General features: G+C 40.5%; 1 protein-coding gene across 10 annotated transcripts in view; it reads right to left on the bottom strand.

The window, feature by feature from the left end:
• The window catches only part of TRIM24 (tripartite motif containing 24), a 351,893-nt gene that overhangs the window by 310,546 nt on the left and 29,210 nt on the right, over positions 1-12,137 (bottom strand). For 2 of the 10 annotated variants that reach the window (XM_081533093.1, XM_081533094.1), the window contains exon 2: positions 4,759-4,817. The exons of the other annotated variants lie outside the window; for them this stretch is intronic. The gene's annotated coding sequence lies outside the window, so the exon portion shown is untranslated. The remainder of the gene's footprint in view (positions 1-4,758; positions 4,818-12,137) is intronic. 10 annotated transcript variants of the gene reach the window in all.

The following is a 12,137-nucleotide window of genomic DNA, read 5'->3' as shown; positions in this document are numbered from 1 at the left end:
GGTGAAGAATTCATCTACCAATGCAGAAAATGTGGGTTCCATCCCTGGATCAGGAAGATCCCTGGAGAAGGAAATGTCAACCCACTCCGGTATTCTTGCCTGGAAAGTCCCATGGACAGAGGAGCCTGGTGGGATCACAAAGAGTCGGACATGACTGAATGACTAAGCACACAAACTTTGTACTGTTATCAATCTTGTCAGTTTTTCCCCATTCTCAGTGACTTTGATATAGAGATAAAATATAGACATCTTGGAAGCTGAAAGTTCTAGTAATCTTTGTGTGTGTGTGCTATTTGGAAGAATATATGTGTAATGGTCCCTAAAATTTATTATTTGTAACTTGAGGTGGATAATTATCAACCAGAGCTTCCTTTGGATATTCAAGTTATACAGATTTGTACATGCATTCACATTGGGTTTAATAGAGTCTTTGGGTTTTTTCTCTTCCAATTTAAATGAAAATTTATCAGTTGTGATTGACATGGAGAAAGACAGCAAATGCATACTGTGTCTAATCAGTGACATCTCAGAAATACCTTCTTTTGAAACTGGTAACTTTAAGTTCGGAGAAGGCAATGGCACCCCACTCCAGTACTCTTGCCTGGAAAATCCCATGGATGGAGGAGCCTGGTAGGCTGCAGCCCATGGGGTCGTGAAGAGTCGGACACGACTTCACTCTCACTTTCACTTTTCCCTTTCATGCATTGGAGAAGGAAATGGCAACCCACTCCAGTATTCTTGCCTGGAGAATCCCAGGGACGGGGGAGCCTGGTGGGCTGCCATCTATGGGGTTGCACAGAGTCGGACATGACTGAAGTGACTTAGCAGCAGCAGCAACTTTAAGTTCTTCTCCTTTTTCCTCCTGTATTTCACTTACTTTTTCCAAAAATTTGTGCAATTATAAAAAAAATATTTCTTTCATTTTCTCTAATAGAGCTCTATTTTCTTATACTGATAACTTTTTAAAAATTCTCTTCTGACATCTGGGAAGAAGTTATGAATAACTTAATATCTTATAATTTGAAACATTTAAAAATAATAGATTTGGGAAAAATATAGCTATATAGTGTAGAAATCGGGCAGATAATACCTTAAATAAGTGATCAAAGTTAACATTCCAGCAATGAGTGTAAAGGAACAAAATTTACCTATCCAAAATTGTCTCTTTGGCATTTGGATTATTTAGAGATATAAGTGATCAAAAACCAAAAGACTCAAGAAGAAACTCTGACCTTCTCCCTAACTGCCTAAATGAATGTAGATAGAGAACTTATTCTATGAAAGGAACTATCACCATAGATAACAACAGTACAAACTAAGTATGGTAGACAGGGAGGAAACTTGCAAAGTCTATCAAAATTCCCTCCATGTTTCATTGTCTCTGTTGATCAAATATTTGCTTTACTGTCTCCCTGTGAGTTGCCTTCCTCCTATTTGAAGCCCCAAACCTCTACCCACAACATCCTTTTTTGTCTTTAGCTGAAGGTGGTATTTAAGGTGAGGGCTTCTGCCGTATTGGTAAATTATTCAGTTCTCCTGGGTCTCTCCCAGGTATCAGTTCAGTCCAGTTCATTTCAGTTGCTCAGTCATGTCCGACTCTTTGCGACCCCAAGGACTGTAGCACACAAGGCCTCCCTGTCCATCACCAACTCCCAGAGTTTACTCAAACTCATGTCCATTGAGACAGTGATGCCATCCAACTATCTCATCCTCTGTCATCCCCTTCTCCTCCCGCCTTCAATCTTTCCCAGCATCAGGGTCTTTTCAAATGAGTCAGTTCTTCACATCAGGTGGCCAAAGTACTGGCCACCTTCAGCATCAGTCCTTCCAATGAATATTCAGGACTGATTCCTTTAGGATGGACTGGTTGGATCTCCTTGCAATCCAAGGGACTCTCAAGAGTCTTCTCCAACACCACAGTTCAAAAGCATCAATTCTTCAGCACTCAACTTTCTTTATAGTCCAACTCTCACATCCCTACATGACTACTGGAAAAACCATAGCTTTGACTAGATGGATGTTGGTTGGCAAAGTAATGTCTCTGCTTTTCAATATGCTGTCTAGGTTGGTCAGAACTTTTCTTCCAAGGAGCAAGTGTCTTTTAATTTCATGGCTGCAGTCACCATCTGCAGTGATTTTGGAGCCCCCCAAAATAAAGTCTGTCACTGTTTCCATTGTTTCCTCATCCATTTGCCATGAAGTGATGGGGCCAGATGCCACGATCTTAGTTTTCTGAATGTTGAGTGTTAAGCCAGCTTTTTCACTCACCCCTTTCACTTTCATCAAGAGGCTCTTTAGTTCTTCTTCACTTTCTGCCATTAAGGGTGGTGTCATCTGTATATCTGAGGTTATTGATATTTCTCCCGACAATCTTGATTCCAGCTTATGCTTTATCCAGTCCAGCATTTCTTATGACGTACTCTGCTTATACGTTAAATAAGCAGGGTGACAATATACAGCCTTGACATACTCCTTTCCCAATTTGGAACCAGTCTGTTGTTCCATGTCCAGTTCTAACTGTTGCTTCTTGACCTGCATACAGATTTCTCAGGAGGCAGGTCATGTGGTCTGGTATTCCCATCTCTTGAAGAACTTTCTACAGTTTGTTGTGATCCACACAGTTAAAGGCTTTGGCACAGTCAATAAAGCAGAAGTAGATATTTTTCTGGATCTCTCTTGCTTTTTGGATGATCGAACAGATGTTGGCAATTTCATCTCTGGTTCCTCTCCCATGTATACATGTTAAACTTTTGTTTGATTTTCTCCTGTTAGTCTGCCTCCTGTCAATTTAATTCTTAGATCAGCCAGAAGAGCCTAGAATAGTAGAGAAAAATTTCTTCCTCCCCAATATGAGACATGACATCATCATGTGCCTGCTGACATCATGAACTGAGAAGAAGTCAGTATCACTTGGAGACAGGAGATATCTTGGCCCCAGGCTGAGCAGCTAGAACTTGTCTCCTGTTTTCTCTTGAGATAAAGATAATGGCAGGAGCAGAACTCTGCTTGAGTAAAAGATAAGAAGGACACAACACATTTTTTGTGGGGATCAAGGAGGCCTCCCAGACCACACATGCAAAGAAATAGTCCTCAGGGGTCAGGGAAGGGAGGGGGAACCAGCTTATAATAGGTCCTGCCAGCCTCCCAGAAAACCTTATGCTGAAATCCATCTTGGCCAAAAGATGTGTGTGCTCATCAGGAAGGATCTTGAGTCAATGTGGGCCAAATGTGGGCAACCAGCAAGATGAATAAGAACCCAAAACACTCCCTTCATATAAACAATTTAAGTCAATCCAAAAGCATATGGCTCACTCCAAGCCTGCTCATGTCTTCTTCTATGGGTACTCTGCTTCTGATAAGTGCTTTACCCACTTCACTATCTCCATCTCTTTGCTGAATTCTTTCTTTAAAGAAGACAAGGATTGAGATCCTGATTCAAGTCTTCTGGGCCTCATGTTCTAGTGGCTGGATTTTGGTGCTGTTATCACTGCAGCCGGGTTCAATTCCAGGTCAGGGAACTAAGATCCTTTTCAAGTTGTTGCACTCTGTAGGCCTCCTGAGATCAACTTCTGTGGTTTTCTTAATAAAAATCTTAACCTGAGTTTATCATGAGGACAGATCAGATAGCACTGTGTGTCATTTTCCAAGATGAATTTTGTGATACCAGATGGGTGTTCTACAATTCATTTCAGTCCAGATACTAATAACCTGGAAGTAGTACAGATTTGGTGAAATGGGAATCCAAGTTCTTATTCTTGGAGCCAAAGAATGAACTTCATGAATACACAAATCATCACAGTAGAAGTGAATAGGATTTTAGAGAAAAGAAAAGTACAAAGGCTCTTAGCATAGACACTGAAAGGGTGTAAAGTGTCCCCCAAAAGGCAGGACTTATAGCAGTTTATATCCTTACTAGTATTGATCTGTACATTTTTGGTTGGCTCCTGTCCTTAAAATATGTCATTTCTAACCCATCAGTTTAAAGGTCATAATGTTCAATTTAACATCTTTATGGCTCCTCTTGATCCTCAGATTAAGTCACCACCCTTTTTCATGCCCCTTGGCCATTTTACAATGTACCAGATGTATGAAATAAAGATTAATGATTACTAGTTGTTTTTCCCTCCAGCATATGGAACAGAAGTTAATTACTGCCCTTTCCAGGATCTGAGTACTGATAATTTATCAGATTAAGGACACATTCTAGGAATTCAGGACAAAGGGTATAGTTCAAGGTTAATGGAGCGAGATGTTTATTGAAAATAAGACTGCAGTCTCAGAGTTCTACACTGACTGTCTAGCAATTTCTACCTCACTGGAGGTTATGGGACACAGCCCCACAAGACTGTCCCCACTTCAGATACCAGCTGCAATTCTTGGGTGTCCTCAAAGCACCAAATTTCTCCCCATCCAATAACAGATTTGGGGGTTCCCACAACCATGCTCCTCTGCTCAGTTTTGAAGGTTCTCTAAAATAGCTCACAGACCTCAGAAAACTGCTATACTTACAGCTACAGTTTTATTATAAAAGATACAACTCAGAAACAGCCAAATGGAAGAGGTGTATAGGACTAGTGTTGAGAAGGGACTGGGGACCGCAGAGCTTTCACACTTTCTCCAGGTGACTATCCTCCCAGCACACTGAAGTGTTCATCAACCCAGAAGCTTGCAGAACCTTGTTGTTCAAGAGCTTCTATCAAGCCTTCATTACCTAGACATGGTTAATTATGCCAACTAAAAGTTGAAGTTGTCACTCACCATCTGCTTCCACAAGAATGAAGTCACTAGCTACTGCAGCCACTGATCTCCAACACACCCTGAAAGGAGTTCAGGGCAGAGATCAGAAATGAGGCACTCTGTGTTCTGGGGAAAACTGGCAGAACAGACTTTCAGATATTTGGACATTTTTAGAAGATTTTATGAGCCCATTTTCTTGCATCTTTTCATATCTGGAAAAGCACTAAAATCATTAATGGAGAAATCTCCTGGTGATTAGCAGCAACCTTCTTGTGACTAGAAGCCACCTTCTGCCAAAATGTGTGCTTGATTGTGTACATCTTCCCTTCATTAAAATCACATATAGACTGACCTCCCCACTACCTCTCTGGAGCAGTTCCCCAGAGCTATCTGAGAGGCTGTCTCCCAGGCTATAGCCCTTATTAGTTCCCAAAGAAAACTTAAATCGCAGCTCTCACAACGTGCATTTTTTTCAGTTAACAAAACATTGGTTTTTGGTGATTAAACTCAATCTCAAATGCCTCTTTACAGAGGCTGAATGTTCTCTACTTCTAATCAGATGGTTGGGTTTTTTGGCAATAAGTGTCTATCCAGATGCTAGCTAGGGTCAGGAGTAACCTTATTAGCATAACAGACACTTCTATCACTCAGGAAATCTCAAGGGTTTTAGGAGCTCAATGTCAGGAAAAAGGGACAAAGACTGAATATTTTTTCTGATCACAATATAGATGATTGACAGTGTTGTGTTAGTTTTTGGTATACAGCAAAATGATTCACATATATATATGTGTGTGTGTATATGAAAGAAATTAATCCCTTGCCTGTAACATCATTTGCGAATATTTTCTCCTCTTCTGTAGATTGTCTTCTCATTATGTTTATGTCTTTTCATTTTGTCTTTGCTGCGCAAAAGCTTTTAAGTTTAATTAGATCCCATTTGTTTATTTTCTCTTTTAGTCCCATTACTGTAGGAGACGGAGCCAAAAAAAAAACATTGCTGTGATTGATGTCAAAAAGTCTTCTGCCTAAGTTTTCCTCCAGAAGTTTTATAGTATCTGGGATTATAGTTAGGCCTTTAATCCATTATGAGTTTATTGTTGTTTATGATATTAGAGGATATCCTAATTTCATTCTTTTACATGTAGTTGTACATTTTTCTCAGCACCACTTATTGAAGAGACTGTCTTTTCTCCATTATATATTGTTTCCTTTATCATCGGTTAATTAATCATTAGTACATGGGTTTATTTCTAAGACCAAACATAATGTTTTATCATACCATAACCCCAAATTGTGGGATGTTTCACAAAATAACTTGCCAGCACTCTTCAAAACTGTCAAAGCCATGAAAGCAACAACGATAAAACAAAATAGAGCAAAACAAACAAAACAAAACCAAACTGCCCTCGATTAGAAAAGACCAAGAAGGCATGGCAGCTAAATGCAATGTGGGTCCTCACACTGGGTTTTGAATCAGAAAAAGACATTAACCGGACAATTGGTAATATTTGAATAAGATCTTTAGGTATTGTTTTCAAAGTTAGTTTCCTGGTTTTGATCATTGTATGATGCTTACATGGTTCACATTAGGGAATAGTGAGTGAAGTATATACAGAGAATGTCTTATACCATTTTTGCCACTTCTTTGTAAGTCTGATATTATTTAAAAATAAAAACAAATATAAAATAGTATGCATGCTATACACTCTAAATGTTAATAGCAGTTATTTTTATACTGATGAAATTTCCATAATATTAAGGAAATTCTTCCCATAAAATATATAGTGGGTAATCATTTAGTGATTTCTAATTTATGTCTATGAAATGCTGCTTTGTGAAGTTTTAGCGTTAAATGAATATTAGTTATTATTACATAATGATTCACTTCATAATGAAAGAACTTGAGATTTAAATTAGAAGCTCAATAATACCTTTCTAGTACAACAAACACATAGCTGATGATATCAATTACAATATGAAATTAGAGCCACCACTCTGATAACAATAGTGAATTTTGTTTTTAATTTTATTATGCTCCCAGTCAATATATTATTTGGTGAAGTATATTTAAAATGGATTCTGTAAAACAATTCTAACAATTTTAGCCTTACTTTTTTCTTCAGGGGACTTCCCTCATAGCTCAGTTGGTAAAGAATCTGTCTGCAATGCAGGAAACCCTGGTTCGATTCCTAGGTCAGGAAGATCCACTGGAGAAGGGATAGGCTACCCACTCCAGTATTCTTGGGCTTCCCTTGCAGCTCAGCTGGTAAAGAATCCGCCTGCAAGGCGGGAGACCTGGGCTCAACCCCTGGGTTGGAAGGATCCCCTGGAGAAGGGAATGGCTACTCACTCCAGTCTTCTGGCCTGGAGAATTCCAAGGACTGCATAGTCCATGGGGTTGCAAAGAGTTGGACATGACTGAGCAACTTTCACTTTCTTTGCATTATGAATAGCAATTTCTCAAAGATCAAAGAAATATTCTTTTATAATCAATTATATTCATTATACCTAAATGTTATATTTCTGCCATGGCAAATGTAAATCATCACTTTCAAGCTATCTACTTTATAATTATTTGTTCTGATGCCATTTTCCAATCATCAAGTATATGTAGCTTCCTACAAGGGTAAGCTGGTCTTTTAAATGAGTTTTCCAGTGGTCCCTGCTAAGTCGCTTCAGTCGTGTCTGACTCTGTGCAATGCTATGGACTGTAGCTTGCCAGGCTCCTCTGTCCATGGGATCCTCCAGGCAAAATACTGGAGTGGATTGCCATTCCCTTCTCCAGGGGATCTTCCCGACCCAGGGATCGAATCCGTGTCTCTTACCTCTAACCTGCAGTGGCAGGTGGGTTCTTTACCACCAGCGCCACCTGGGAAGCCATTGGACACTGGATTTTGCAGAGGACAGCATTTGTGTGAGTCAGATTGGGTGAGGTGACAAACTAGACTGGGAAACTGAGGATGGTGTGGTCTCTGAGGATGAAAGTTGGCTAGAAAGTGCTGGAGAGGGTTAATATAAGGGTTAATGTAACTGGGAAGCCTGGAGTTTGTCTACAGAGCAGCCAGGAGAGGTTTATGGCAGGGATTTCCCTGACAACTGCCAGAAGTCTTCTATCTCTTTGTGCAAAAACAGCTCAAATGGGTTTGCTTTTTCTCACACTCACAGGCCATGCTCTGGAATAGGAGTCCTCTGAGACTACAGTTTTTCATGGGTAACAGGCTTCCTTCCAGTGTGGCCAGTGTCCTTGGGAAGCCAGGTCCACGGCAGAGCCTGGGCTGGGGAGTCAGATGATTCAAGGGACTCTGTTTGTATGGGGTTACACTACTACTGGCAAAAATAACGTGAGATATCTACATTCAGACATTTAATAAAGGCCACGAGGGAACTATGAGGTGAGAATAACCTAACATCACAGCTGCAATAGAAGGGGAAGGGCTGGATTATAGTCTAATAGCACCAAACTGAAACAGGGCAAATATCCATCCTGAATAGAAAGTGAAAGTGTTAGTCACTCAGTTATGTCCGACTCTTTGTGACCCCATTGACTATAACCTTCCAGGCTCCTCTGTCCATGGAATTCTCCAGGCAAGAATACTGGAGTGGGTTGCCATTCCCTTCTCCAGGGGATCTTCCTGACCCAGGAACTGAACCCAGGTTTCCTGCATTGCACGCAGATTCTTTACCATCTGAGCCACCAGGAAAGCTCTGTATTTACATACAATGGAACACTATATAGTAATGAAAATGAACTTCAGATATAGGCAAGTTTAAGACTAAGGCAGAATCATAAAAACTATTCATTGAGAAACAGCATTGAGAAAATTGATTTTAAAAAATTATAAAATTCCAAAATTTTTAAAAATTTTAATTGGAGAATTGCTTTACAATGCTGTATTGGTTTCTGCCATACAACAATGTGAATCAGCTATAACTATATATATATATATATGTATATATATATACCCTCCTTCTTGAGCCTCCCTCCCACCACCCCCCAAGTTCCATGTTTACATACTCTATAAAAGTTTGAGACTCCTAATAATTTTTGTATATACATAAGCTCCCTAAGTAGATTGCAAACTTCCTGAGGATAGACAGGGAATATTATACTTATTTAATTTCCCTCTTCAATGCAAAGCATGTGGATAAAGGAATAGGAATCAAGTAATGGATGAACAAATAAATAAATGTAAAAGTGGTAGAAATGCTCCATTTTCTCCTGGTCACTGTCATTTGCAATTGTCCTGGTCTAGTAGGGTCTTTTTAGTTTGTCTGGATAATGTCTGGTATGCATACCAAAAGCCAGAGTGAGGTGAACTCTACTGTCTTGAGCTGAGCTGTTGGCTGAAGTCTAGAAAGGGGGTTAGGGCTCCTGGGAAGTTCTGTTACATCGAAAGCCCTCTTTAGTTTTAAAATATAATGATATCAAAACAAAGATTAAGTGTTGAGTGAAGGGAGAAAGCAAAGACACTGAGGACCATAAGCCAAAGACACTGGTTCTCTTTCTGGTATCCCACTTAGGGGACAAATGGCAAGTGGCAACACTCAGTCTCCCTTGTGCTCAGTCCTGTCTGACTCTTTTGCAGCCCCATGGATTATAGCCTGCCAGACTCCTCTGTCCATGGGATTTTCCAGGCAAGAATACTGGAGTGGGTTGCCATTTCCTACTCAAGGGAATCTTCCTGACCCAGGGATCAAACCTGTGTCTCTTGTGTCTCCTGTACTGGCAGGCAGATTTTTTACCATTAGCACCACCTGGGAAGCCCATTCCTCAAATGGGGTCAATAATACAATAATTCTCATGAGGATCACCAAGACTATCCATGCAGAAATGAATGGTTAAAAAATGGTTAGACATTTCTTAGTTAGACAGTGGTTAGACATTTCTTCTTCTTTATGTTGGGGAGGAGGAGCCTGGTAGGCTGCAGTCCATGGTGTGGCCAAGAGTCAGACATGACCGAGCGACTTCACTTTGACTTTTCACTTTCATGCATTGGAGAAGGAAATGGCAACCCACTCCAGTGTTCTTGCCTGGAGAATCCCAGGGACGTCAGAGCCTGGTGGGCTGCCATCTATGGGGTTGCACAGGGTCGGACACGACTGAGGTGACTTAGCAGCAAGCAGCAGCATGTTGGGGAGGAAGAAATTTCCCTCTAACCTTCTAGGATGACTTTATTTTTTTGGGCTCCAAAATCACTGCAGATGGTGATTGCAGCCATGAAATTAAAAGACACTAACTCCTTGGAAGGAAAGTTATGACCAACCTAGGCAACAAAGGTCCATCTAGTCAAGGCTATGGTTTTTCCAGTGGTCATGTATGCATGTTAGAGTTGGACTATAAAGAAAGCTGAGTGCAGAAGAATTGATGCTTTTGAACTGTGGTGTTGGAGAAGACTCTTGAGAGTCCCTTGGACTGCAAGGAGATCCAACCAGTCCATCCTAAAGGAAATCAGTCCTGGGTGTTCATTGGAAGGACTGATGTTGAAGATGAAACTCCAATACTTTGGCCACCTGATGTGAAGAGCTGACTCATTTGAAAAGGCCCTGACGTTGGGAAAAATTGAAGGCAGGAGAAGAAGGGGACGATAGAGGATGAGATGGTTAGATGGCATCACCAACTCAATGGACAAGAGTTTGGGTAAACTCGGGGAGTTGGTGATGGAGAGGGAGGCCTGGTGTGCTGCGGTTCATGGGGTCACAAAGAGTCGGACATGACTGAGTGACTAAACTGAACTGAATCTTCTAGGTTTCTCTGACTGGTGTAAGAATTAAACCAACATGACACGGAGTAATAGGAGAAAATGAAACATGTATGTATACATGGGAAAGATCCAGGGAAACTCACCAAAATGGTCAAAGCCCTCCCCTTAAACACCACCTTCAGCTAAAGACAAAAGAGGATTTTGAGGGTGGGAAAGTCAGTTACAGAAGGTGACCAGGAAAAGTACAGTAAACGAGGATAAGGTTGTTATATACATATTTGAATCAGTGGCTTCTCTATTGATATATTTTCCAGAGATTTGGTCATTCTCCTCTTCCAGGTACAGTGATGGAGACACCCTTACAAAAAAATATTCCCTTCACAAATATAAGTATGTCTTACAAAACGGCAACTCCTACTGGATTTTCAGGCTTCCCTGGACCAGATGGTAAAGAATCCACCTGCAATGCAGGAGACCTGGGTTCGATACCTGGGTTGGGAAGATCCCCTGGAGGAGGTCATGGCAACCCACTCCAGTATTCTTGCCTAGAGATTCCCCATGGACAGAGGAGCCTGGTAGGCTACAGTCCATGAGGTTGCAAAGAGTTGGACATGATTGAGCGACTAAGTACACACTACTCGGTTTTCAGGGTTTTTCTAATGTCTGTTGTTTCTTAGAAAAAAGCTAGCTTAAAATAATTGATATGCCAAAGAGATATATTTCTCAGTGGCAAATTCTACTCCCCTGTGCTTGCAAAGAATTTCACTTGTATTCCTTTTTTTTTTTTTTGTTTCAGGGTAACTTTAAAGATTGGAAAACAAAGGAGTTCTTCACAAAAAGTTAATACAAAGAAACCATTTATGATTGCTTGGCAGTAGAGCATGATTTACATTTTCCAAATTCTAAACTGAGAGGTCAGAAATGGTTTCTGGACATTTCAGCAACACTAGCAGCCCCCACAGATATCAGATTTTGTGTCTCCTTCTCACTCATTTACTCTATAGATTCCCATCATTGCTTTAAATGTCAAAAAAACAAAAAAACCTGATGGATGGAATACATAAATAGAGAAGGATATAAAATGTAATTATGCTAACTTGGAGTTCTTAAAGAAGCTGTTGCTCAGAGTACCTGGTTGTTGTCGAAATTTCCTGGTCCAGACCTAACAGCTCACCCATTGCCAGTCGCAGGTTTTTTTCTGGGATAGGCTCCAGTCCACTGGGGTGAGTGGTGCCAAAACTGAGCAGGACCCTGTGGGGCCCTCCTGGGTACAAAAGCCCCTCTATGTGCTTAGTTTTTTGTTTGTAGAAAAGGACTTTAGTTTCCTAGGACTTTCCTGAGTTCCAAAGAGCAGACTCAAGCAATTACTAATTAGGAAAGTGAGCAAATACAAGGAGAAAAAAAAAAAAAAAGGAAGAGCAAGGATAGTTTTAAGAATAGGTCAATGGTAAAAGAATCCTAGTTCCTCCCTGAGGGATATTCATACAATCTGATGCACTTATTTGAGTTGTTCTGCAGAAAACAAGACCCCTACCCAAGTGTAGAAAGTGATTACATGATGACCATAAGCATGCAGACTTCAGACTAGTTGGAACCAGAAAGTTGATGCTTAAGATTCTCAAAACATCAGCCTGTTACCTCATCACCAATTAATCATAAGAAAGGTCCTCAGCTGCAACCCGCACCATAAATGTTGCC

This window comes from Giraffa tippelskirchi, chromosome 10 (assembly GCF_054371585.1).
Source record: "Giraffa tippelskirchi isolate mGirTip1 chromosome 10, T2T-mGirTip1v1.2.pri, whole genome shotgun sequence".
In the NCBI taxonomy this organism is placed as follows: domain Eukaryota; kingdom Metazoa; phylum Chordata; class Mammalia; order Artiodactyla; family Giraffidae; genus Giraffa; species Giraffa tippelskirchi.
The sequence above is the reverse complement of the archived record's forward strand: the minus strand, read 5'-3'. Positions and strand labels throughout refer to the sequence as shown.